The sequence below is a fragment of the Phacochoerus africanus genome, chromosome 11 (assembly GCF_016906955.1).
Source record: "Phacochoerus africanus isolate WHEZ1 chromosome 11, ROS_Pafr_v1, whole genome shotgun sequence".
Taxonomy (NCBI): Eukaryota; Metazoa; Chordata; class Mammalia; order Artiodactyla; family Suidae; genus Phacochoerus; species Phacochoerus africanus.
This window is the reverse complement of record NC_062554.1, coordinates 36,565,300-36,592,251: the sequence shown is the minus strand read 5'-3', so window position 1 is coordinate 36,592,251 and position 26,952 is coordinate 36,565,300. Positions and strand designations below refer to the sequence as shown.

Sequence of the window (26,952 nt, the reverse complement as noted above, 5' to 3'; positions counted from 1 at the left end):
ATTTCCATCTGCTTCTAGAGCTCATGATTATTTCTTTTAGAGGAAGGACAATGAAACAACTGAACAGTGTCAGCATCAGCAAAGAGTTAATGGGGCAAATGCTACAGTAGCAGCCTTCATGAAACATAAGAAAGATTGCAGGGAAAAGGCTTGTGTCCAGAGAAGTGTGATTGTTTGATATGCGTATATTGGTGTGCATAGTTAATGGACTGTGTTTCAGTTTCCTCTTCCCATTTTCTATGCCAGGGAGCAAACCCAATTAAGGGTAGACCATTCATCTTGAGATCTCCATCAAGTGACCTGGTTGTCATTTACATCTGGTTCTTTTCCTAGTCAAACTAATACCTGCTAGGGTAGTATAAGTTTTTAACTTATAACAAAATCAATTTGCTTAAAAATTACTTAATCATGGGCATTCCCATCGTGGCGCAGCAGTAACAAATCCGACCAGGAACCATGAGGTTATGGGTTCGATCCCTGGCCTTGCTTAGTGGATTAAGGATCTGGCGTTGCTGTGAGCTGTGGTGTAGGTCCCATGTTGCTGTGGCTCTGGCATAGGCCGGCGGCTACAGCTCCGATTCGACCCCTAGCCTGGGAACCTTCATATGCCGCAGGTGCAGCCCTAGAAAAGACAAAAAAAAAAAAGAAAAAAAATTAATCGCTAGGATAACTAACAGGATTACTAGACAAACAAGCAAACAAATTTAAAAGCACACATGTTGTGAATTTAATGTTTACCAATCATGGGGAAACAGGTAAGACTCTTTGGGAGATCATAGCTTATCACTCAGGGTTACACTAGGAAAACAGAAACTACTGGATATTTAAAACAGAGTGTAATGCAGTGAATTGGTTACGTAGTGATAAAAAGAGGGAAAAAACCAATCAGAGGACAGTGAGCCAAACCAGGGATTGGCAGCTGCAGGAAGCTTGGAGGCAGTTGTGTGCTGGTAACTGGCTCTCCTGGAGAAAAAGTCTTGATCTGTATAGCGTTGGCCAATTTTAAGCTAACGACAGTTTAACCAGCAGCTTGCAAAATTCCTGAAAATTTAGTCTGCTTTGTAAACCAGTACAAGCTAGCTCTAGCACACCACTGGTTAGAGAGAAAAATGGAGCAGGGAGTGTTAGCCAACCCCCACTCCCCCTGCCCCCGCCCCAGGCTAGGCTCCCCCAGGAGAAACTGGGGCCGTGGAAGGCTGGTCTGGGAATTTGGAGATGTCGGAGCAACAGTCACTGCCAGAAGTTCTATATGAGGCAGAGAGAGGAAGAGAAATACCCTGATTTTTCTCTTCTCGCCTTCCAGTCTCCTGCCAGGGCCTGGCTGAAGCCAGCTGGAAGCAGCTAACTAGAATGCAGCTTACAGGGACCGTCTCCCAGCAGCACAGAGCAGAGCAGGGAAAGCACAGTTTCTTCTCATCTGCTTTTCCCTTCTGTCTGTGTTGTCCTCTTCAGTCATCCTTTAGTTTCTGCTTTTTCTCACTGCCCAGCCTTAAATTGCCAAGGCTTTGCTTCTCTGCCAGAAGATTCTCCTGAGATACTTTCCAGTATCCTGTGCATATAGCTCATGCTCACTCTGCTCTTTGATAGTTTCTTTCTCTTTCTCTCTCTCTTTCTTTTTTTCTTTCTTTCTTTCTTTTTTTTTTTTTTTTTTTTTTTTTTTTTTGCTGCACCCGTGGCACATGAAAGTTTCCAGGCTAAGGGTCAAATCGGAGCTGTAGCTGTCGGCACTACACCACAGCCACAGCAACACCAGATCCAAGCCATATCTGCAACCCACACCACAGCTCATGGCAATTTCAGATCCTTAACCCACTGATGAAGGCCAGGGATCGAACCCTCATGCTCATGGATACTAGTCGAGTTCATTACCGCTGAACCACAATGGGAACTCCTACAGTTTCTGTCTCTTCTTCATTTGGGGGGAGTTGCCCTATTCTGCTCTTGCTTCTCTGGGCTGCTGCTTCCCCCAACTTTCTGGATATTCTTCCTATGCCACGGTCAGTCTCCATTGTGCACGGGGCAGTTGGGTTCTCTGGGTGGAGAGGAAGAGTCTTACTTGGGGCACCTTACTTATACGGTGAGGGCTTGGCAGAAAGTTTCTCTGTGCACAGAATGTGGAATTTGAAGGACTTGGGGAATCAAGACAACTCTAGCCTAGCCAGCCTGTGAATGGGCTGCCCTAGGGTCAGACATCCAATCTGTAGCCCCTGATGGGGAAAACCTTGGTAGACTTTCTGAGCAAGGATCATAGACCATCCAGTTCAGCTCAAAATGATACAATGTCACCCTGGCAGGCACTAAAATTCACCTGTTACATTTGTTTTCTCTGTACTCATGCTGCTGCTTCCCTCCGTACTCCTACCCGTGTACTAAGATCCATTTGATGTGTCTGCCTGGCTTCTGTGATGAACTGAAGGCTCTACCAAGACAGAGTCTCAACCCTGATTGAAGTGACGACCACGTGGGGACTCTCTAAACTCCTGATGCCATGCCCCACCCTGACATTCCAGATGAATTGGCCTGTAATCAGGCTGGGCATGTGGGGTTTTTTTTAAGTCCCCAGATGACTCTACTATACAGTAAGGGATCCCATCCTGGCTACCTGGACATATGTGACTTTACATGTCACATCTTTCCTGAACACCACTCCTTTACCTGAGCTGAGGGACTGTTGATTCCTCAGGAAATGCTGCCTTTTGGGAAGGGAAAGCCTGGTGTCCTAGTAAAGGACCGTCGAGTTTGGGGGCAGGTGTTAGGGTTAGGGTTGCCTGACCCAAATGGAAAAAGCCTTGTTTCTAGTACTTTCTCACTTGGAAATTGCTTGGCAGGGTCAAAAGGACCTTCTGCCCCTGAGGCTGTTTAGTCAGACAACTGGAAGAATTGCTTTTCACTTTTTGTTGTTTTTGTTTTCTTTCACTGCCCACTAAATGTGGTTACACATAAACACAAATGCTGTAACATCCAGGAGCTGATTAGATCCTGGCTGTGAACTCGCTTCCTTGAACAGAATCCTGGTCATAGTTCTTCATGTTGGCTGTCGAGTGGTTCTGTTCAGTGTGAGAAGATAGGACATGGCTAAAGAAAGGCAACACCGGAGCCCAGAGCATTTCTGAAACAGTAAAGCAGTCTGGTTTCACCACAAACTGGTCGAAAGATAGAGGAAGGAGTTAGATCTCTCTCTTTGCTGATCCTGTGATTATTCAAGGATATGCGACTGGTGACTTTTTAAATGTATGCAGTACTTTAAAGCTTATCATTTTCACTGGATCCTCTCAAATGTCCTTTAAAGTAGAAAAAGCAGATATTACTATCCTTATTTTTCTCTTTTCTCAGAATGCCTCAAGGTCATAGTAATGCCCAGGGCTCTGTGAGACTAGACATAGGACTCTCTTCCCTGTGGCACTTGGACAGTATGTCCTGTGGCTCCACAGGTGAACTGATCCAGATGCAGGGTGGTGCAGGTGTGTGAATCCAAAAGGAAGTGAATGCCTTAGCTTTAAGGGAGTGCAATAGCAGTTAGGAGAACATGTGACTGGTGGTCAGTCTATACACTATGATGGGGGGGGCACTTGAGACCCCTGTGATCTCCATCAGCCCCATCCCTACAGCCACACCAGGTAAACTCACAGTCTGGGTGAGACCTGAGTGCTGTGAATTTGACACAGCTGCACAGCAAGATTCCCTTTTTCTGCCACCAACCACTTGCTGCTCTGCAGCCCCTCAGTGAGCCTCCCAGAGATGCTGGTATGACACAGGCAGGAGTGACTGTGGGACCAAGGAGTGCTGCAGATAGAATCCTCAAAGGCTCCTGGAGGGCCTGACAAAAATCCTGGCACAGCTAGCATTTTGATTAAATTATGTCAAAGCCCAGGTGTCAACACAGGTTTTTTTCATTTTTAAGCTTTTAAACTGCAAGACCATTTACAGCCAATTTTTAAAATTCTGTCACCCATTTTATGTGTGACAGATGCCATAAGGTAGAAATGCATGACTTCTGGGTCACGCACACTTGCGGTCAGGTCTGAGTTGCTGAATCACTGCATTTGCACTTAAGCCTACACGTTGCAGCCCCCTTCAGGGTCACTGAAAGCCCAATGAGAACTCTGTCTCCTGAACATTGTCCCATAAGTGGTTGGTGATGAGTCATTCACTTCTCAGAGTAGAAACAGCACTGGGTCTCAGCTGGGGACTGCTGACAATGGCCTTCCCTGTGGGGGAGTGTGTCTCGGAGGGTCTGGCTACCCCACCCGTGGTGTCTTTTCTTCCTCAAGGACATCAGTGTTGTCCCTATTCTCAGCAGCTCCCCACCCCATACCTGCCCCAAACACTCTTAGTTGTAGGTTGGGCTATGGCACCGGCTCCACCAAAGACAACAGGAAAGGCCAATGAATTAAGTCATGTCTGTCCACAGCTGCTTCATTGCTCCGCCACTGCCATCTAGGCAAAAGTCTTTAAAGGTTTATGACTAACAGATTCCCTCCAGCGGAGCCATCTCCACCTTCAAAGCCACATGAACCCCACCCTTACTGGCTCTCCCTCTGTACACCCAGTTCCACAGAGCTCTGGCTCCAGCTTTTTCTCCAGCTTTTTTCACTCCCCCCGACTTGTAATATCTTGTTCTGGGCCTCCCAGATCCTTAAGGAGAGTTCAAGGGTAACAAAGGGATACAGAAATGTAAATTTTTATTACAAATAATTTTCACATGTCTGAAAGCCAACTAACAGTGTTGCAAATGACACAATCTCCAAACAGTGCTGCAGAACAGCAGTTATAGTTTTATCATCAAAATGATGGAAATGCTTTTCTTTTCTTTTCTTTTCTTTTTTTTTTTTTGTCTTTTTGCTATTTCTTGGGCTGCTCCCGCGGCATATGGAGGTTCCCAGGCTAGGGGTCGAACTGGAGCTGTAGCCACCAGCCTACACCAGAGCCACAGCAACTTGGGATCCGAGCCGCGTCTGCAACCTACACCACAGCTCACGGCAACGCTGGATCGTTAACCCACTGAGCAAGGGCAGGGACGGAACCTGCAACTTCATGGTTCCTAGTCGGATTCGTTAACCACTGCGCCACGATGGGAACTCCGGAAATGCTTTTCTTAGCTCATCTGAGCTTCATCTCTGAGGTGCTGCAGGCACTCGGAGGTGGCGGGTCCTTCAGATGGACGATTCTACACCTCCAGGCGCTGGGATCTCTTGGGGAGGTGAGCCAGGTCCTGCTACTCTTGTGGCATGGATCTGCCTTCCTTCCTATAAGTAGGTCCTCATCAGGATTTTTTATTGTTGGTCAGTCGACCGTCAAAATTAAAGGTTGGGGGTGGCAATTCAGTTTCACCTCTTTCTCTTGGGCCTGCCAAGTATGACAAGCTCCTCCATCTGCAGCATTAAGGCAACCGTCTGGGACCTGTCACTGCCTCAGGACCCTCCCCACGGTGCCTCACAGTATCTGGGGTCAGAGGTCACTACCTCTGCATTCCTCTCAAGAGTGAAAGCCTGGTAGGATTTTTCCCGGTGTGCTGACTAAACAACATTCTCTTAAGTACCAAGCATTTATTTATTTCACAGGTATACGTGAGACCCTACCATGAATCAGAGATACCAAAATGCTCTCCATGACCTCTCAGTGCAGTGAAAGGGATGGAACTGAAAACAGTATGTTCGCTGTAACGGGGCAGATGATAAGGTAGTTGGTTGGGCACAGGGACACAGAGATCACATACCCTGTGTGGTCTCAGGGTAGTTTTGCTGGAGGACATGATGCCTGAACTGAGTTTTTGTTGTTGTTGTTGTTTTGTTTTGTTTTGTTTTTTATGGCCACATCTACAGCGTATGGAAGTTCCCAGGCTATGGGTTTAATCGGAGCTGCAGCTGAGGCCTATGCCACAGCCACAGCAACGCCAGATCTGAGTCACATCTACAACGTACACTGCAGCTTGTGGCAATGCCGGATCCTTAACCCACTGAGCAAGGCCAGGGATCGAACCTATATCCTCGTGGAGACGTCTCATCCTTAACCTGCTGAACCACAAGAGGAACTCCCCAACTAAGTCTAGAAGGAGGTGTGCGGTGAATAAAGGCGGGAAGGGCCTTGCAATGGAATGAACAGCATTAAGGCTCAAAGGTGTGAAAGACTGGTGGGGGCACAGCACCATCAGTGGTGGCTGTCCCTGGGATGCAAAGTCACGTGTGCTTCTTGGGTGGATGGCTCTGGGTGAAGGGCGAAGCCCAGAAGAGAGCACAGATAAGTTTAAGGGCCTTGACTAGAATTGAAAAGAAGGGCAAAGATTCAAGAAATATTTGTAGAGTTAAACTAGCAGGACTTGGCAGCTGATTGGCTGGAGGAGGAGGAAGAAGTGTTCTTATGAACTCAGGTTTCTTGCTTTAATGAGGTTTTGGCATCTGACCTACTGTTTACACTGAAACTGGTAGGTTCAAGTGGACTCTACACTGTGAGTCCCGAGTGAGGTAATATATCTGAATATCAAAGGACATTCATTCCTCTGTCAACTTTTAAACATTTAAAGAGATACACTATCTCTTGATAAATGTTATCTCTTGTAATTCAGTTCGTTTTAGGCCTGTAACCAGGATTGGGGTTGAAGGGAGGAATAGGCAGATTTCAAAGCAGAATTTCGACAAGGGAGACTGAAACTCATTCCCAGCTCCAGCTGGCCTGGTGGAGGACTTGTGGGGAGAAGCCGAGGGCAGCACCTGACAGGAGAGAAGGGGACCGATTGGCCACAGGAGGCGTCCCGCGGGCAAGCTGGGGTGAACAGCCTGCCGAGCAGCAGGTGCCCAGCCAGCCAGAGGGAACTGCAGGGACTTTCATTTCCTCCCTTTCAGCTTTGGACTTTTGTCAGGAGCTATATCTCACTCCTATTCTAAGCAAAAATAATTAAGACCAACTGATCATTAAAACACCCTTTCTCCACTTAAAAAAAAAAAAAGCGAGAAACTTCATTTCAAGGGGCTGTTCCCTCCGTGAAGTGGCGGCAAGCTGTGCTTCAGCAGCACCCTTCTCCTCGGATCAGGCTCTGCAGACGTGTATTCCACCTTCAGCAAGTAGGGCACCCCTCTGCTTGTGCGACTGCCCCACCGGCCTAGGGCATTGGGAATCTTGTTCAGAAGACAGAGGCAAAGCCATATTCAGCCTTGTGGAATTACTAGCACCCAGCAGGTAAGATGCTCTGCACCATTCGGCCCTGCTATTTCCGAATTTGCTTAAACATGTTGAACGCACACCTCTAGGTTCAAAGGAGCAGGGCTGAGAATAGTACCTTCAGTAGGAGAAATAAAAGGGAAAAAGATACCCCTTTCCATGTGTATCATGATGGGGGTTTACATAGATAAATCACAACATGTTTGAAGATCAACATTAGTGATATTTTCGTGTTTATTAACATAAAAGATCATAAATATTTTGAGAACTTAGTATTTGTTGGGCTACGTAAACTGCTATGGTACATGCAAAGTGTAGAAGCCAAGACATTTATAATCTACGTGGGTGGACAAGTCATGAGCATTTAGATAATATTATAAGGTTACACTAAGTACCTAATGGGTGGTACAGATGGTAGGGTTTTGGAATGAGAGAAAGACAGATGGGAGCTGAAATTCTTAGGCAAGCCTTCATAGGAAAGCTGGCCTTGAAGGGTGGCTGGATGTGGCTAAGTGGAAAGTGGATGTGGGGAGAATGACTTCCAGTTGTGACTTGTTAACACTTCTATTGAATCAAGTCTACATAACACACTTAATGAACTTTCATCACTAGTTGGAATTTGTAAATCTTCAATTCAGGAAGGCAATCCTAAGAACTAAAGTCCTAAAGAAAAAGGCTAGTGTTTATTTCTTGTGGGAAACTACAGGCCTCCTAGAGCATTCTGTCAACTGAATTCCTTCTCTCCTCCTCCTCAGGCATCTGTTCATCTTCAGTATCTTCTGCTAAATGTTCACTCATTTTTAGCGATCGTGCACATAGAGAGTGAAATTTAGGCTAACTGTTTATATTTGGGTTTTTTTCCCCTTGTAAATGATAAATAGCAGAGCAGCACAAAATCATTTCTGATAAAAATAAAAATTAACTCTGTATTATGAATTACTTGGCACCTTTGTTCATACCTCAGGCTTTCAGTTGAATCTGCTGAATCAGGGAACAGTCACCAGCTATGTGAGTGACAGGCAGGAGGCCACAAAAAGTGATCTTTAGCTTCCTCTCCAAGACTTTTTCTGTACATGAGAACACAGGACCCTCCCAAAGTCTTAATGTGATCTTAGTATTGAAACTTCTGTGAATATTTTCCAAAGAATTAAGAGAATTTCAGAGTTTCTGGGATTCTTATTTATAACCCAATGTCCATGAAATTAAATTATTAATATTGAAATTAATATTGACCTCCGTGAATAAATTTGGACAGTTTCTCTTGATGTAAGGCCAACAAATATAAACTGCCTATGACTACATAAAATAAAGCCAAACAAAACCAAGTTCTTTTCTTTTTTTTTTTTTTGTCTTTTGTCCTTTTGAGGGCTATGCCCACAGCATATGGAGGTTCCCAGGCTAGGGGTCTAATGGGAGCTGTAGCCACCGGCCTATGCCAGAGCCACAGCAACTCAGGATCCGAGCCACGTCTGCGACCTACACCACAGCTCATGGCAACGCTGGATCCTTAACCCACTGAGCGAGGTCAGGGATCGAACCCGCAACCTCATGGTTCCTAGTCGGGTTCATTTCCTCTGCGTCACGACGGGAACTCTCAAAAACCAAGTTCTTTACCCTCCCACTTCATTTCCTTTGCTCAGATTATTCTCTGCCAATAGTGACCTGCACCCATCCCCTGCCACACACTGTGTACACCATACACCCTGTACCTGCTTTCCAGATCATTCCATCATTCACTGGGGAATGTGCATCGCTAGGGAGGAAAAATGGTGGATTCAGATTCTGTCCTAATGGGGCTTGTACTCCAATAAGTCTATTTTGCCTGTCCTTTAAGGTGCATCTTCAGGAATGTTTTCCCAGCCCTCAATCATATTTAATCTCACCCTTCTTTATGATCCCAAAGCAAGAGTCTTGGTTTTCTGAATTCCTGCTGTGGTGCGGCGGGTTAAGAATCCACCTGCATTGGCTCAAGTCGCTGCAGAGGATCGGATTGGATCCCTGGCCCGGCCTGGCCCAGTGGGTTAAAGATCCTGCATTGCTGCAGCTGCAGAATAAGTTGCAGCTGCAGCTCAGATTTAGTCCCTGGCCTGGGGACTTCCATATGCCATAGGTGTAGCTATAAAAACATTTTTAATTAAAAAAAAAAAGTCTTGGTTTTCTATTATGTGATTGTGATATAGTAAGATATATGTGTGTGTGTGTGTGTGTGTGTATGTGTGTATATATATATTTCTTTATTTGGTTTTCATCCCAGTTTCCTGGCAGAGAACATCTAAAACCCTTGATATTTCCTAAGTGGTAGAGGTGAGAGGAGTGTCTTTTGTTATTCATTATAAGCCTCTCTCAACCGCCTGAGTTTACACTAATGAGGTGACTCTTGGAGGATGGGGGCTGGTTGCCAGCGGAACCAATCATGTGATTAGAGGTTTGGAAATTTCAGCCACCCCACTACATGCCCCAGCCCTCCCCCACCCCTGCTTAATCACTGGTGGTGGATGCTTTAGTCACTCATGCCTACATAGTGTAGCCTCCATAAAAACAATAAACAACAAAGTTCAGAGAGCTTCTGGGCTGGTGAACAAGAATGCCTGCCAGGGAGTTCCCGTCGTGGTGCAGTGGTTAACGAATCCGACTAGGAACCATGAGGTTGCGGGTTCCGTCCCTGCCCTTGCTCAGTGGGTTAAGGATCCAGCATTGCCGTGAGCTGTGGTGTAAGTTGCAGACGCGGCTTGGATCCCCTAGCCTGGGAACCTCCATATGCAGGAGCAGCCCCCCCCCAAAAAAAATACCAAAAAAAAAAAAAAAGAAGAATGCCTGCCAGGAGGGTGGCATACCCTAAACTCCATGGGGACAGGAGTGCTCAGGACCCTTCTGGATCTCGTCCTGTGTATGTCTCCATCTGCCTGTTCGTTTGTATCCTTGAACATAACCTTTGTAATAAACTGGCAGTAGTAAGTAAACTATTTACCTGGCTTCTCTTCAACTCTGAAGAGGGGGGTCATGGGAACCCCCAATTTACAGCCGATCATTTAGAAGCATAGCAGGCCTGGACCTGAGGTTGGTGTCTGAAATGGAGTCAGTTTTGTGGGCTGACAAAACCCTTAACCTTTGGCTTCTGCACTAACTCCGCACACTAACTCAGAAGTGTGATGAATAAAGAATCTGTTTTTCGTTTAATGATCTACCTTGTCTAGTGTTATATCACAGCTGTTTTGTACAAATCTTTTCTCACTGTTAGATCTTAAGTTTCCTGGTGTCTTCAAATCATTCTTACAAATTTAAATTCTTGTTACAGTTTAATTGAATTCTTTTCTTTTCACTTAAAGAACCCTTTTAAATCCTTTAGCTAAGTGCCAGCACTGAGTTAATCATGGGACCAAAAGAAAATGTGTAAGGAAGAGCATTGCAAATGGAAGAGAAACTTGGCAACAGGCCCAGAGAGCGCAGCAAAGGGTTTGGAATGGTTGGCACCGAGAGTTTAAATGAGAGGGTGCTGGGAGACAAGTCCAGGCAGGTGAGGAAAATGAGACCCATAGATGTTTTTTGATCAGCTGCAATAACAAAGGGATTAGAGACCATCATCTGATTGTCCCCACCATCCAGGCCCTGCATCTTTACAGAGCACAGACAGTGATTTTATGCCACTGGGCCAGTCCAAGGCAACTGGCTGAGAAAAGATGAGACAGTGCTGGTCAGTGTCTGTGACAGTAGCGTCTGTGCAGTCAGGCCCCATGATGCCTCTCTTTATACTATCCACTGCAACCTCAGCAGAGGCAGGGGCAACAGAGAGCAAACAACCAAGAAAATTAGGCCTCTGAAGACAGCACCTAGCATTGCTCTGTGGCATGTCATAAAAGTCAACGTGAGCCCCCACTTAGTGACACACAGACTAGTGTAGTGGGCTACACTTTGAAGCAAATACCAAGAATTGCCAGCTCTGCCAGTCTTTTGGCCCTTTGCCTCAAGAATCAAAGAGCTAATATTTTCAGTGACTCCTGGATTACAGTAATAAGCAAAGGTGTTGAGCAGATAAGTCACTTTAAAAAATAACATGTAGCCTGTAAACATATGAAATAATGTTCAAACTCTCCAGTAAAGAAGTTTTTAAATGCAAAAAATATTTTCTTATTAGATATCAGATTAGCAAAGATTAATGTAAAAGTCGTCATGAATGTTGGCAAGGACATGGGAAAATTTGGCGCATGTATAGAATCAGCTGGTTGGAGAAAATTTTGGTATAAGCTTTCTACAGAGCAATTTGTCAATATATTTTGTCAGTCATTAAAACATGTCTATCCTGGAGTTACCTGGTGACCTAGCAGTTGAGGATCCAGCGATATCACTGCTGTGACAGTGGGCTTGATCTCTGGCCCAAGAACACATTCACATGCTGTGGGTGTGGGAAAAATTTTTTTAAAAATTGCAAGACCAGTTCGAGATTGACAATGGAAAGAAAAGGATGGTACTTTACAAAAATGTTTATCCTTTCTGGCAATTTTACTTGAAGCAAATTTATCCTAAGAAATTAATTGGGGAGTTCCCAGTGTGGCACAGCAGAAACAAATCCGACTAAGAACCATGAGGTTGCGGGTTCGATCCCTGGCCTCACTCAGTGGATTAAGGATCTGCATTGTTGTGAGCTGTGATGTAGGTCACAGACACAGCTTGGATCCCACATTGCTCTGGCTGTGGCATTTGCCAGCATCTGTAGCTCCAATTTGACCCCTAGCCTGGGAACCTCCATATGCCACGATGCAGCCCTAAAAAGCAGAAAAAAAAAAAAAAGAAAGAAAGAAAGAAAAGAAAAAGAAATTAATCAGGGGAATAGGCACATATACTGTGGCAAAAAGATAAAACTACAGCGGTAAAAGGATATTGATGCAGCACAGCATTCTTACTATAATGCTGAGTGGGAAATGCGGGCTGCCAAAGAGTATTTACAGTTTCAAAAATTTTGAAAAATGCATACATGTATAACTGGCATATCGAGCAGGCTCTTGACCAGCCCAGAGTTGAAGTGGAGCGTGGTTGGAAGGAGAGGTGCATGATTGGCTGAAGCCTGGAGGGGTGTATGTTGAAAAGCTCTTGCTTGCCTGGGACTGCTGGACAGTGGCTTCACACTCTCTGAGGCTGGGCAGATATTACATTTGCCTCTTCCTGTGTGCTCAGTGGGGTTTTCAGGCCCTGTTCTCACACCGCTCCCTCTTGATGCCTGCCAGGCCCTCCATGTCCCCTGAAATCGAATGTTCATTCACAGTCTTCCCAGTAAGTTTTCCTCTTGAGCCTCCCATGGACATGAACTAAGAGATCCCCAAAGCCCCTCTGCCTCTTGTCCATGGAAATTTGTAGAACTGTTTGTGCCTGAGAAACTCTGGAAGTGAGGACTGACTGCCAGCCAGCCAGCCAGCCGTCTCCCTCAGCCTCCCTTAGTTTCCCTCCCTCTGGGCTGGCTGTCCCCAGTTTCTCAAAATTCTGCTTCTCAGGCAGGAGTTAGACACTAGTTTCCCCTAAACTCTAAGGGACATGTATTAAGCTCTCAGTGGTACTGTTGAAACCCTTCTCTCTAAAAAAAGACGCTGTGTCTCCAATCTTCTGAACAAATGTATATAAGTGGACTTGTTACCCTAACATGAGATCCATCCTCTTAACAGATTTTTCAGTGCACAGCACAATCATCTATAGGCACAGTGTTGCACAGCAGACCTTTAGAATGTATTCATTCATGCAAAAATGAAATTTTATACCTGTTAATTAGCAGCTCCTCCTTTCCCCCTGCTCCAACCCCTGGCAACCATCATTTCCTTCTTTGCTTCTATGAGCTTGACTATTTTATTTTATTTTTGGCCATGCCCATGGCATGTGGAAATTTTGGCCATGCCCATGGCATGTTTGATCCTGACCAGCGATCAAACCCATACTGCAGCAGTAACCTGAGCCACTGCAGAGACAATACTAGGTCCTTAACCTTCTGTGCCACCAGGGAACTCGTAAGTTTGACTATTTTAGAAACCTCGTACACGTGGAATCATGCAATATTTGTCCTTCTGTGAGTGGCTTATTTCATTTGCATGATATCCTCGAGGTTTATCTATGTTGTTGTATATTGCAGGATTGCCTTCTTTTTTATGGCTGAACGATATTCTATTTTATGTATACGCCACATTTTTTTTTTTTTTTTTACTGGCTCATCTATTTATGTGCATTTAGATTTTTTCTACATCTTGGCCATTGTGAATAATACTGCAGTGAACACGGAGTGCTAATACCTTCTCTAGGTTATGATTTCAATTCTTTTGGATAAATACCCAGAAGTGGTCTAAGAAGTATGAGGTGATAGCTCATTGTGGTTTTGATTTGCATTTCCGTAGACTTCCACTATGGCTCAGTGGATTACGGATCCAGCATTGTCTCTGCAGCGGCACAGGTTTGATCTTTGGCCTGGCCCAGTGGGTTAAGGATCCAACATTGCCATAACTGTGGCATAGGTTGCAGCTGCAGCTCAGATTTGATCCCTGGGCTGGGAACTCCATATGCCACCAGTGTGCCCCCCCCCCCAAAAAATTATATTTCCCTGATGATTGTTGATATTAAGCATCTTTTGATACATCTGCTGGTGATTTGTATGCCTTCTTTGGGGAAATGTCTATTTAAGTTTTTAGCCCATTTTTAAATTAGATTAGTAGGTTTTTCACTATTGAGTTCTAGGAGTTCATTATATATTTTAGAAATTAACCTTTTATCAGAAATATAGTTTGCACATATTTTTTCCTATGCCATAGATTGTTTCCTTTGCTGTATAGAAGCTTTTGAGTTTTATATAGTCCCACTTGTCTACTTTTGCTTTTGTTGCCTGTGCTTTTGGTGTCATATGCATGAAATCACACCACACTTCCTCATGTTGAAATATATTACAAAGCTACAGTAATTAAAACAGTATGCTTTGTTGTACAGCAGGAATTAGCACAACCTTATAAATCAACTCTACTTCAGTAGTTTTTTTTAAAAAAAAAACAGGGAATTCCCATTGCAGCTCAGTGGTAATGAACCCCACTAGTATCCATGAGGACATGGGTTCGATCCCTGACTTCCCTCAGTGGATTAATGATACAGCATTGCTGGCACATCAGAAACAAATCTGACTAGGAACCATGAGGCTGAGGGTTCAATCCCTGGCCTCGCTCAGTGGGCTAAGGATCCGATGTTGCCATGAGCTATGGTGTAGGTCACAGACATGGCTTGGATCTGGCATTGCTGTGGCTCTGGCGTAGGCTGGCAGCAACAGCTCCAATTAGACCCCTAGCCCGGGAACCTCCATATTCCGCAGATGCAGCTCTAGAAAGACAAAAGACAAAAGACAAAAAAAAAAAGAGAGAGACAGCATTGCCATGAGCTGTGGTATAGGTCCAAGATGTGGCTCGGATCCTGTGTGTGGCTGTGGCTGTGGTGTAGGCCGGCAGCTGCAGCTCCGATTCAACCTCTAGCCTGAGAACTTCCATATGCCATGGGTGTGGCCCTAAGAAGACAAAGACTAAAAACTAAAAAACAAAACAAAAAGCAAAAACACAGTATGATATTGGCATAAAGATAGCCATATAGGCCAATGGAACAGAAAAAAGAGCCCAGAAATAAATCCATGCATATATGTCAACTGATCTTTGACTAGGGTGCTAAAAATATGCAATATACAAAGAATAGTGTATTCAACAAATGGTGTTGAGAAAACTGTATATCCATGCAGAAGATGAAATTGAGCCCTTACTTTACCCCATACACAAAAATCAACTCAAAATGGGTTAGAGACTTAAACAAAAGACTAGAAACTGTAAAAGAAAACATACGTTAAAGGCCTTGCTTTTTCCCCTCCTTGGTTAGAAACTGTAAAAGAAAACATAGGGTAAAGTCTTTGGCTTTTTCCCTCTTTGGTGTTTGTTTGTTTGTCTTTTTAGGGCTGCACCCACAGCTTATGGAAGTTCTCAGGCTTGGGGTGGAATCGGAGCTGTTGCTGCCAGCCTATGCCAGAGCCACAGCAGCAGCAATGTGGGATCCAATCCTTGTCTGCAATCCACACCACAGCTCAGGGCAACACTGGATCCTTAACCCACTGAGCAAGGCCAGGGATAGAACCTGCATCCTCGTGGATACTAGTCAGGTTCATTACCACTGAGCCATGATGGGAACTCCCTGGTTATTTATTTATTTATTTATTTGTCTTTTCTAGGGCCGCTCCCAAGGCATATGGAAGTTCCCAGGCTAGGGGTCAAATCGGAGCTGTAGCTGTTGGCCTACACCAGAGCCACAGCAATGCTTGATCCGAGCCGCATCTGGGATCTACACCACAGCTCACGGCAACACCAGATCCTTAACCCACTGAGCAAGGCCAGGGATCGAACCCAAAGCCTCATGGTTCCTAGTCAGATTCATTAACCCTTGAGCCACAACGGGAACTCCCCTGATTTTTTGTTTTTTGGTTTTTTTTTTGTCTTTTTGTCTTGTTGTTGTTGTTGTTGTTGCTATTTCTTGGGTCGCTCCCGCGGCATATGGAGGTTCCCAGGCTAGGGGTCGAATCGGAGCTGTAGCCACCGGCCTATGCCAGAGCCACAGCAACGCGGGATCCGAGCTGCGTCTGCAACCTACACCACAGCTCACGGCAACGCCGGATTGTTAACCCACTGAGCAAGGGCAGGGACCGAACCCGCAACCTCATGGTTCCTAGTCGGATTCGTTAACCACTGAATAAACCCTACCGAGCATATTCTCCTTATTGAGCTTCTCACAATTTGCCGAGGTTTATGGAATCTCTTGCTTTCATGCCTCAGGCTGGATCCCAGTGTAACATCCTGTTACCCCTGCTTTAAAATTCTGGGTGAACCTATGAACACACAGCAGTGTCTCTAGTTGTGAGGATTATGCGTGACTATTTTTTCAAGTTTTTCTACAGTTTCCAAGTCTTCTGTATTGAGTGTAATTTCACTTTAATAATTAGAACAAACGAACTTCAAAATTGTATAATAGCAAATTAAAGTCACTATTGTTGACATTTGGAATTTCCTGTTCCCAACTCTGAAGAATTCCCTTGTAAACAGATTCCACTTGTTGCTAGGACTGGCTGTTTTCATTCTGCTCTGTCAGATGACAAGGAACACGCTATAGTGTACCTCAAGTGATGGGTGGCCCTGTATTGTAAGTCTCCAGTGGGGAAGTAAGGAAACACAGGAAACAGCCCCAGCCTGCACAACCGGTCTTTGGGAACTGGAACAGTGATCACAACACAGTCATACTGTGGTTCCAGTCAACCAGGCTGGGACTCTACCAGACTTGTGGGTCAACTACTCTGCTCTCCTTTTCCCTGTCTGCTTCCACAGCCACGGTGGATTTTTCTTTCCTCTCTGCCCCTTGGCTTCTGCCTACGCATGTCTGTTGCCTTATGGTTTCTTCTCACGGTACTGCATAATGCCTTCTCGCTGTGTATCGTAGCCTCTGTGTCACTTAGTTTGTCTTACTTGTCCTCATGATTTCAAGACTTATCAAGAGGAGGGACATGATTAAGTTGTTAATCACTTTCCAAAATAGAGCACATCATTTAGGAAGCATTCTTGCTCGCATTTAGCTTTTGGATCATGCATGAATCCCTGCTTCAGTTGATTGAGGCCAGGAATATGAAAATTTGGGAATCACATAACCCGAAGCATACCAACCATCCATAACCACTTTGCTATGAGTGGAACAGGCTCCCAGCACAATCATGGTCAGCCCGTGTGCTAGAAAGGGTTCCATGTCGCTCGGACAGACCGACCGCCTTGTTTAATTTATTACTTCTATGGCTTAACTGAGTCCTACTTTTGGATATCACAAAGGGGCTAGAATTTATAAAACAAAACCAGATGGAGGGAATCAGGTATCCAAATTTATTTTTCTATGCTATACATTACTTCATTACATCCTACCTGAAAGGAAACAAACATTTTTGCAGATAGAACCAAAGTGATTCAAAACCAAATAGATGATGACTTTTAAAATTTAAGGTCATTGTTGATAAAGAATAGGCAGAGTTCCCTTGGGGCACAGCAAGCTAATGCCGGTATTATCACTGCTGTGGTGTGGGTTCAGTCCCCAACCTAGGAACTTCCACATGCTTTGGCTGTGGCCAAAAACATTCAAAAATAAGTGAATAAATAAAATAAAGTTCTTTAAAAATAAAGAATAGGCCACACCCATTTACAATACCGAGTAAACTCTTCATTTCCGCTTTTCTTCTATGAAGTATACCTGGCATTACTGTTGCATTGACATTTCTTTGCACTTTTGAGAAATGAAATGTTTATAGGTCGAGTGCACTTCTGTACCTCTTCTTGATGCACTGAGATATATTCATGTAAGGTACATAATAGCCTCTGATATTAACATTTTTTTTGTGTAACAAAGCTTCATTTAGGCCTTTTCTCCAAAGAGCTACTGAGATTTTATGAAAAAGCATTCAATACATTGTGAAGAATTATCACAAATTTTGTTTTTTATTGAGAAAGAAGACTTTAGATACTAGAATTCAAAAGTTAATAGAACATTACCAGTAAAATATCTTTTACATAGAGCTGCTCGCTTCTCTGCCCGCCTTTCCTTAAGAAGTGTATTTCTCACTTAAGTAAATCCTCAATTTTCTTTCTCAAAAAAAAAAAATCTTTGACATAGTGTTACGTTTCCATCAATAAGTTACATAATTTGGAGCAGAGACAAGCATTTGCATTGCTGACATTACTTTATTTCACCCCAGGTACTGATTTTGTTGTCGAATCATTCGCAGAGTGCTTCTTAGAAGTATGTTTGGGTAAATAAATGTTAACTACCTCTAAAGACAAAACTTAATAAGCTGTTCTGGGTAAGGTAATACCATATGAGAACAGTTTGGAATAATTAATCAGGAGAGTAAATTCCAACGATAAGACTTAGCATAAGGGTTCAAGGGGAAATGTTCAAAGCAAAGCCCTTTGAGATGTGATTCTGCAGTAACTTCTGATGAGGTGAAGTATTGGTTTTTCCTGTCAGTAGGTGGAGAAAGGTAGTTTAAACCCAAACTGATTATTGTGAGGCAAGTTTGCTAGAGAGGACGCGGAAAAAGCAGGGCCATTTGGAGAGGGGTTAATGAGCTTTAACTGATGTCCACATCAAACTTTCTTTGAATCCTGCAGTAGGTAATGGTTTGCAAGTCATGGACTTTCTGAGCCTCCCTTATCCCTGTTGGGGACCCAGGGGCAGTACTTTCATGGTGGTGGCCTTGAGGTAACCTCAGGCATTTTCTCAGCGTTCTGAGTCCTGAAGCAAAGACCGAATCGCCATTTGAGAACTCTCCCTTTCCCCCTGGCTTACATCTTTGGTCTGTGTGTGGGCACAGGAGTGGGAGAGGTTCAATGTCTTAGAGTTAAAGCTACTTCCAAAATGTTGGATTTGAGTTGATTTTCTAATATCTCCAAGTTTGCATGATATAGGACAGAGGACAATAGTTGTGGGTATTAATGACAGGGAAGACAGTGTAGTCTTGTGACCTTTCTGCCTGGACCCGGAATGCCACTATGGAGGCATGACTTTCTTTCAACCTTGTGGAATTGCCTGGGCTCCTCTGAGATTGTTTCTCTTTCTCTATTTTTTTCCCTGTCAGGACAAATTATAAGAATTGGCATTAGGAGTTCCTGTTGTGGCTCAGCAAGTTAAGAACCTGGCATAGTGTCTGTAAGGATGCGGGTTCGATCCCTGGCCTTACTCAGTGGGTTAAGGATCCGGCGTTGCCTTGAGCTGCAGTGTAGGTCACAGATGCGTCTTGGATCTGGTGTTGCTGGGGCTGTGATGTAGACTGGCAGCTGCAGCTCTGATTCGACCCCTAGCCTGGGAACTTCCATATGACACAGGTGCAGCCGTAAAAAGAAAAAATAAACAAACACAAATAGTTAAAAGAATTAGCATTAAATTGCATCAATATGAGAAAAATATTTGTTATGCATCCTTATTCATGAAAATAAAGGAGGGGTGCACTAGATTTGCATGAGTATGGTTGTTTTGCTACCTAACTCTGCCTAACTAGCAATACAGAGGGTGTGGTCAGAGTTTAGTATATAGTTGTCTTTGGGAAGAAGCCATGAATAATATAACAAACAAATCCAAGATGTTGAGATCATATATTTTATCTGTTGATCAGAACTTATTGGCTCTAACTTGTCTTGCAGTTACGATAGAAACAGGCTTACAAGAGGCATTTATATCCAGTTCTGTAGCTGTGAGCAGCTTCCCTACCCTTGTAAAATTCTAACACTCAACTGAAATTAACTAACCCTTGCCTTACAAGTTTCAGTGGAAGATATCTGAGCATCTGTGTAAAGAGAATAAATGGGAAGCAAATGCTGCAAACTCTAGTGTTTACTTCTCTTGTGTTGCTTTGTTGGGTTCTTCAACAAATATTTTAGCCTCTGCTCACTGTGAGTTCAGAATGTCTGGCACTCTGCTAAGGGAGCTAGCGATCCAGTGGATCCAGTGGATCCAGTGATGAGACGCTCGGTGTGAAAAAAAATTCCAAGACAAGCAAGTGTTGAATAATTTAGGTTCTGGATAAATAATCTGGAAATAACGGTACTCTCTCAACATGTCGTCATGCCGGGTGCTGGAAGTCTGAGGCTAGGTAGTAGCCTAGCTCTTTTACCTGCCACTGTCTAACCACAGGCAAGTTTTTTCATGTTTCATGAGTTCAATGCCTTTTACTGTAAAATGAGTGTTATAATATCTCCCTCACTGGGCACCCATGGTGATTAAATGAGATAATGAATGTGGAAGCACTCAGCACAGTGGCCCTCACACAACTTGCTGAACTTTTAATTCTAGGTGCACATCCCTCCACAGGGAGCCACGCGCTGTGACAGGGTGCAAGGTTCCCGTAGCATTCAGCAGCGTGAAGGTCCTAGTATAACAGACGCTGTTGTCTTCATCTTCCATAACATTATTGTCATTTCACATTTGGAATCATAAATCCTCTTCTGGGTGTTTTATTTTAATCATGTGATGGATCCAGAGTGAAGCAGCAGAAAGAAAGGGTGAAGGCAGCAAAAGGGCAACTGACACATGGGAGCAATGTGAACGACTGGGACCTTTCAGGCTGAAATATGGAGGCCCAAGGGAGACAGAGTTGGAATCTTATGAGCTAAATATGGATTTGTTCACCACGTCTCGAAGTGCTAGGGTATTAGCACTCTTGAAGTATTAGCAAAAGCAATCTTGGAATGGTAAAATGCAGGAAAGCAGTCTTGAGAGCATCTAGTTCAACGTCCTCCTATTGTAGATATTCTGTCCAGAGAGGCTTTCCCAAGTTCATATTCATTTGTTCCCAAGGGCTTCCTGAGCCCCGACTCTTTGTAAAAATCACTCCAGAAGCCCGACCAGGCAAGGTCCTTGCTCATATGGATGATACTTTAATAATTAAAAAAAAGTGAATACACGAAGAAGATTTCATAAGGTAATGAATGAGATTAAGACAAGCCACGCAATTTGATAGAAAGTGACTCTAGTGTTGGAGGTCATGGAAGACCTCTCCAGGGATATGACATTTTAGCTAAAAGTATAAAAAGAACAGCCACGTGACCAAATAGCTTGGAAAAGCCTTGGAGGTGGAGGAAACGGCAAGTGCAAAGCGCAGGGGGAAACAGCGGGCTTGCTGGAGGAACAGAGAGAAGACCAGGTGCTGAGAGGTGGGGAAAGAAGCAGAAGAAAAATGGTAGAAAAGGCCGAGAGCCAGATACTGTACAGACTCGAAGACCATGGCGTTTGGAATTCTAAGCATGATTGGAAGCTCCTGAAGAGATTTAAGCAGGGGAGCGGAAGGCATACTATCACTTAACATTTTTTAAACGTCTCCCTGGCTGCCGTGTGGGGCCTGAATGGAAGAGAGTCAGAGTGGAAGCAGGCTGACAAGTAGGGGGTTCCTATGATTATCCAGGTGAGAGATGGGGGTGGTCTGGGCCAAGGAGGGAGCCAGGGAAATACTGCTACAAGCTCCAGGAAGGCTTGGAGCTGTCTCTTTTGTGAACTTTCATGTTCCAAGCTTTTAGAATAGAACCTGGAATATAATAAGTACTCAAAAAATATTAGTAGAGGAGTTCCCACTGTGGCTCAGTGGGCCAGCATAGTGTGTGTGAGAGCATGGGTTCAATCCCTGGCCTCATTCAGTGGGTTAAGGATCTGGCATTGCACAAGATGTGGTGTAGGTCGTAGACGCAGCTCGGATCTGGTGTCGCTGTGGCTGTGGTGCAGGCCGGCAGCTGCAGCTCCAATTCAACCCCTAGCCTGGGAACTTCCATATGCTACAGATGCAGCCCTAAAAAGAAAAAAAGATTTATACTGCGCTGATTCTAGACCAGGCATGATGACTCATATTAGCTAATTTAATCTTTACAGGAACTCTATGAGGTAGATATTTTTATTCCATTCTACCAATGAGGAAATTAAAAGACCGAGCCACTAAATTCATTCAGATTGACTGGCTTGACTGCTGTCTCTGGTCTTTATTAACTGTGTGATTGAAGCTTCTCTGGGCCTCTGTTTTCTCATCTGTAAAGTAAGGATAAGAGTAATAAAAATACCTCATGGGGTTTTTGAGGGTATTAAGCGAGTTAATGCTTGTAAGACCCATATACTCGTTCTGGCACAAAGGAAACACTGCATGCCTGTGATCTGTGAAACACACAGAATGGGTGGAAAAGGTGTGAATAGATGGAGAACAGGGAGTGAACTGGTGTGTCATCTTCCTCAACAGAGGTGACGTCAGGCAGTAAAGAGAATCACCCGTGGGTTTTTCCTTTTCCTGCAGAGAAACTCAAAAACATCAACTTTTAGCCTCAGCCACCCACTCCTCCTGGTTCTCCAAGTTGCACTTTAATTAATAGCAGGATTGTAAGAAAACCAAACTTCGCAGTGCAGGTTCCACACAGAGCCTAAATGTCATGCTTGAGGGTGGGGGCTGCGGACGGGGGGTGCACGCTGGGTAAGACTCATTGCCATCACTGGACTGGCTCTCACACTGCACTGAATGCACTAGTGCCAGGGTTTGGGCTCCTGATTGCTCAGAATATTGTACGTATTTTAGTAAAAGGTCTAGAAAACCTTTTATGTTTTAAACTCTAATAAGGCAAACATACATAAACTGAGAAGAACTCACATTTTTATATTAAACCTTATTCCAGTCTAACTTCAGAAAGTAACTATTCACTCACTGATTCAACTAATTTTCTCTTTAAGGGCTGAACTTGTGGCATATGGAAGTTCCTGGGCTACGGGTTGAATCAGAGCTGGAGCTGCTGGCCTACACCACGGCCATAGCAATGCAGGATCCTTAACCCACTGAGCAAGGCCAGGGATTGAACCTGCATCGCATGGATACTAGTCAGCTTTGTAACCCACTAAGCCACAATGGGAACTCCCAGCACTGTATAAATCTTAACTATGACTAGCCTTCCAGTATTATGCCTGTAGAAAAATTACTTTTTACACACATGATTTTGTGTGTGTGCAGGACCCCCTCGCTCATGTATGTCAATTTTTTTTTTTTTGCTTTTTAGGGCCGTACATGTGGCTTATGGAAGTTCCCAGGCTAGGGGTTGAATGAGAGCTATAGCTGCCGGCCACAGCAACATGGGATCCAAACTGTGTCTGTGACCTACACTGTAGCTCACAGCAATGCTGGATCCCCGAACTACTAAGTGAGGCCAGGGATTGAACCTGCATCCTCATGGACACTAGTCAGATTCTTTTCCACTGTGCCACAGTGGGAACTCCTGAATGTGAAATGTTGACTGAGTTGCTTCACAATGGTGAATGTTCATTATCCCCAAGAGTTCAACAAATATATACTGACTGACCCAGGTCAAAGACGCCAGGCCCAGGGGACCAAGAGCAAGGAGACAGGATACTTGTCTTCAGGAAGCTGATACCTGGCAGAACACCTGGGTACAAGACAAGATTCAGGACAGTTTGGCAAATACAGAGGGGACACTGGATCCTCTTCCAGGTGGTTTGGGTAAAATGTATCAATAGACTGAGAAAGAGATAAGACCAATCTAGGAAGACAAAGCCCTGAGGCCAGATGAGCGGCTGGCACTTAAACTCTTTAGCTTCCGTGTAGACAGCTTGTCTTTTCTATAGGAACCTTCCTTATGGTGACTAATCAGTAAGAAATGACTTTCTATGATCTGAACCAGTACAAGAATTACACATGCTTCATGTTATTTAGGTTAATTACTTTTCATTTTGTTGTGACTGTATCAAATGAAAATAAACATCTGAAAACATTACACTGGTCAGTTTGAAAAAATAGAGAAAATGTTGTCTTTTATTCTAGGTTGGACAAATTCAATCACAGCCATCCAGAGATATTAAACAGGCTTTATTATCTAGCTTGGATTGAATGCTGGTGCCATTATTTGCTGCGATTCTTTGAGTTCTAAAAGTTTATTGTTTTGGGGTTCCCTTCGTGGCTCAGTGGTTAACAAATCCGACTAGGAACCATGAGGTTGAGGGTTCAATCCCTGGCCTCACTCAGTGGGTTAAGGATCCAGCATTGGCATGAGCTGTGATGTAGGTCACAGATGTGCCTCGGATCTGACGTTGCTGTGGCTCTGGTGTAGGCCGGTGGCTACAGCTCCAATCGGACCCCTAGCCTTGGAACCTCCATATGCCTCTGGAAGCAGCCCTAGAAAAGACAAAAAGACAAAAAAATTAAAATAAAAAAATAAAGGTTTATTGTTTTGGTTGTCTATTGTTGGCTTTATCACTTTTCCTTATTATCTGAGCTTCCCCTCCTCCAGTCTTCCTTTCATGGTTTAATTTTACTATAATCAAAAGAACACATTTTTTCAATACACCTGCTTACTTTTTTTCTAATCCCTGCCCCTTCCCCAGTCTTGGCTGTGGGCAGATGCAATAAAGCAGGTTCTTGCATCAGGGGCATTGGCTGTCAAAAAACAATCTTTCCAAAAGAGCAAACAGGGAGAGGAGAGGGCAGGCCCCAGACTGTAAAGCTGCTGGTACAGCCACTGAACAAAGGCTTTCGCATTCTTTACTCTGCCTCTTCTTGGCTGAGAGCTCCCAAGGGTTGTCCTAAAGCTTTCCCTAAAGCATGAGTGATAAGAAATCTGGACCTGGGAGTATCATCTGTCTGGAGAAGGAAAACAAAGGGCAATAATTTGCCAAGATGGTGGTTTGGGATTTCAGGGTTTGAAAGACCCTTGCGTGGACAGACCAATCCTGCATCCTCCCTGATACTAACTCAATGTTTGGGCTCTGACTTGGACATGGTCCCCGCCCCGCTTGTGCTTTTCTCTGTGTTGTGGTTGCTAGGCAATAGAAACCCAAAATTTGTTTGAATTCCTGTGTCAGAGGAAATCTTTAATGCTGCTTTGCTCTCCTACAATTCAAGCGACAAAATCTACCTTTACTGGAGTCAGTGTAATTGAACAGCTCATTCTAGTGTTCACTGATAACTGAACCTGTAAGACTAGGTTAGGATGGGGTGTTGGGGAAAATGCGGCAAGTCCTTGAAGCCGAGCGCAGAGGGTTAATAGAGATCAGGATGTTTGGCTGCCTAGAAGGCAGAATAGGATGTATTAAGATGGGTCATGTACTGTGAAAGCGCAAACTGATAAGTATACCGCAGCCAAGGAAGTAAGAAAAGTGGAGGCAAAAAAAGGAAGTTGAGATGAAAAGGGAGGTGAGAACAGCAGTAGAGGAATGGGTGCCCTCTGCAAGGGGAGCTGATCAGGCAACTGTTGTGAGAAATTAGAGATTTTTCTGATAAGAAAATGGAAGCTGTCATTCCTGTTTCCTGGCCTGGGGGACTTGTTTTCTTTCAACTTTTGTCTGATGGCTCTCTCCTCAATCACATTTGGATAATCATGGCCACCTTTTTAACTGGCAAAAGTCACTGGCCATGGGCTTTAGAATGAGCCCTGAGTTGCTGTCCCCGTTCTCCAGCTCCAGCCTGCTGGTCTCTGTAAGTGAGGACAGTGGCACCTGTGCAGCGTTGTGAGGATTATGGCTGCGCAATCCCTGGAGATACGGAGCATCCGCCCTGACTATTTGTTATTGCTATTATTTTACCTGAAGACAGGGAGATGGACCTGATGATGCTTTAAGCCCTTTTTCAGATGTGAGAATGATGAATCTTTTGACCGTACATTTCAAGCCAGAAGATATCTTCCAGATATTCTCATCTGTGTGCATTTTTTAAAATTGTGCATAACAAACCATCCCAAAGATTAAAGGCTTAAAATGACTTCTGCTTCTTAGCTCACAATTCCCAGTCATTTGTGCTAGACTCAGCTGGGTGGTTCTCCTCCTCTCACCTGGGATCACTCACCTGGCTCCAGGCATCTGGCAGGTGGATGGTGTCCAGATGGTCTAAGACGCATCTAGCAGTTGGTGATAATGCTCCACTGGGCCCCTCTCTGCGCATGAACACACTCTCCAGGAGGCTAGCCTGGGCTCCTTCAGACCAGAGAATCAAGATTCAGAGAGGGAGAGAGCAGAAGCTGCAAGTCTTCTTGACGCCTGGGCTCAGAAGTCCCACAATGTCACTTTATCACCTTCAGTTGGTCTAGGCAAGCACAAGCCTAGGCCAGATTCAAGAGGGGGGTGGAGGAGGGACAAAGTCACTCTGCAGAGTGTACCTTCTGCAATGAGAAGCATCATGGAGGCCTGCTTTGTAAACCACGTACCAGTCATTTAACTCTCTTTTTAACAAATGAGGAAAACAAAGCCAAGCAACTTAGATATTTGGCCAAGATCACCCAACGAGAACTGGAACCTCATCCAGTGCTCTTTCTACTATCTGAGGGCAACTCAAGAACAGACCGGGATTTGGTTCCCTGCAAGCAGACAAGTGGGGCCAAAGACGGGATGATAAAGAGACAACTATGTATCATTTACTGAGCACATTTTCATAGTTGGTACATAATTAATTAGTCATGAAAAAAGAGAGGAGGACAAAGACCTGCTCAGAATAAAGGTGGACAAGGAAAAGTGAGCAGCAAAGGTGAGCAAGGGCACAGTGGTGGAGGACAAAGAAGAGGAAAGGGGAGATGGGTTCATTACTCAAGGATGGAAAATAAAGGAAAAGAAATTTGCTCAGGAGGAACCTCCGAGGACAGACTAGAAAGGAATCAAAAGCAGTGCATGGCAAACTGAGATCTCTGCAAATGAAGAAATAGCTTTTTTTTTTTTTTTGTCTTTTGTCTTTTTTTTAGGGCTGCACCAGAGGCATATGGGGGTTCCCAGGCTAGGGGTCTGCTTGGAGCTGTAGCTGCTGGCCTACACCAGAGCCATAGCCACATGGAATCCGAGTCGCCTCTTTGACCTGCACCACAGCTCACGGCAACACCAGATCCCCAACCCGCTGATCGAGGCCAGGGATTGAACCCACAATCTCATCGTTCCTAGTCGGATTCGTTAACCACTGAGCTACGACGGAAACTCCAAGAAAGATCATTTTGACTTGGAGCGGAGGGCTGGGACAAAGGCTCAACAAGAAAAGACCTGATTTAGTTTATTCAAGTTAATCAGCCTGGGGATAGAACAAGTTACAAGTGTAGACAGCAGTCCCTCATGATATGTTGAGTCAAGCTGGGCTAATGAAGCAAATGAGCTATGCACTGGTGATTTGTCTATGTGCATGTCCTTTGTAACCCTGAGGTTATTCTCATGAGCATAAAGTGGATTTTATACTCTAAATGACAAGCTGGTATATAACAAACCAAAATGGATGAGGAAGACCCC

At 44.4% G+C, this 26,952-nt stretch overlaps 1 protein-coding gene across 2 annotated transcripts in view; it reads left to right on the top strand.

The window, feature by feature from the left end:
- The window catches only part of EXPH5 (exophilin 5), an 82,094-nt gene that overhangs the window by 16,672 nt on the left and 38,470 nt on the right, over positions 1–26,952 (top strand). The window contains exon 1 of one of the 2 annotated variants that reach the window (XM_047752855.1): positions 6,553–7,173. The exons of the other annotated variant lie outside the window; for it this stretch is intronic. The gene's annotated coding sequence lies outside the window, so the exon portion shown is untranslated. Of the gene's footprint in view, positions 1–6,552; positions 7,174–26,952 lie in introns of those variants that run through there. 2 annotated transcript variants of the gene reach the window in all.